Genomic DNA, 726 nt, shown 5'->3' with positions numbered 1-726 from the left:
GTGAATCAGCAAAATGAAGAAAATCTATGCCAACTCAGATGTGGGCTATGATCATTAGATAATACCTGTTGATTTTCTCAAAAGAAATAATGAATCTTACCTATCAATAATTAAGCTAAATTTAATTTTCTCTGCTGTATGCTTACAGAAGCTCAAGCAATTTGAGTAGTTTMCATTTTACTTGAGCATCAAGTATGCCACGTATTTGATATCGCAGGCTTGAGTGTCTTGGCCTCTGCCAGAAATTGTTGGTTGACTTTCAAAGTGGATTCAGATTTCTCACAGAGAGGTTGACAGATATGCAGGATTTCTGGTAGTGCCCCAGTTAAACATGCATYGTTTGCACTGATTTTCCAGATGATTATCTCAAATAACCATGGAAAGACAGAGTTATCAATCAAGATACAAAGGATTCAGGTCTGTACAACACAGAAAGCTGAAGACAAGGAGAGTAAGTGTTTTTTACTTTGCTTTCCAAGTATTTTACTGGGTTGTGAATTTGTGATTGCAAGCCAGCTGTAGCCTTAAGTAGGGCTGACCGAACCTTTCYACCAAAAGAGACTTCAGTTTCTAATGTTTTTTTGTTTGAGTATTTCCTTTCATCATTTCCTTTCTCTGAATCTCTTGCTGTAAATCCCTCTGGGATCCATCTTCTCTTTCTGTCAGTTTGCTATTCCCAAGCCAYCCTGTTCCCTACAGAGAGTGCTCGCTGGTGCAGCCTCCTTC

General features: G+C 38.8%; 1 long non-coding RNA gene across 1 annotated transcript in view; it reads left to right on the top strand.

Annotated features, from left to right (window-relative positions):
- Nucleotides 1-377, top strand: part of LOC112947959 — a 4,916-nt gene extending 4,539 nt beyond the window's left edge. Inside the window, exon 3 of the long non-coding RNA XR_003249517.1 lies at nucleotides 358-377. This is a non-coding gene — a long non-coding RNA (uncharacterized LOC112947959). The remainder of the gene's footprint in view (nucleotides 1-357) is intronic.
- The last annotated feature ends 349 nt before the right edge of the window (nucleotides 378-726 follow it).

The sequence above is a fragment of the Nothoprocta perdicaria genome, unplaced genomic scaffold (genome assembly GCF_003342845.1).
Source record: "Nothoprocta perdicaria isolate Ctin4 unplaced genomic scaffold, notPer1 scaffold_25, whole genome shotgun sequence".
Classification (NCBI taxonomy): domain Eukaryota; kingdom Metazoa; phylum Chordata; class Aves; order Tinamiformes; family Tinamidae; genus Nothoprocta; species Nothoprocta perdicaria.
The sequence above is the reverse complement of the archived record's forward strand: the minus strand, read 5'-3'. Positions and strand labels throughout refer to the sequence as shown.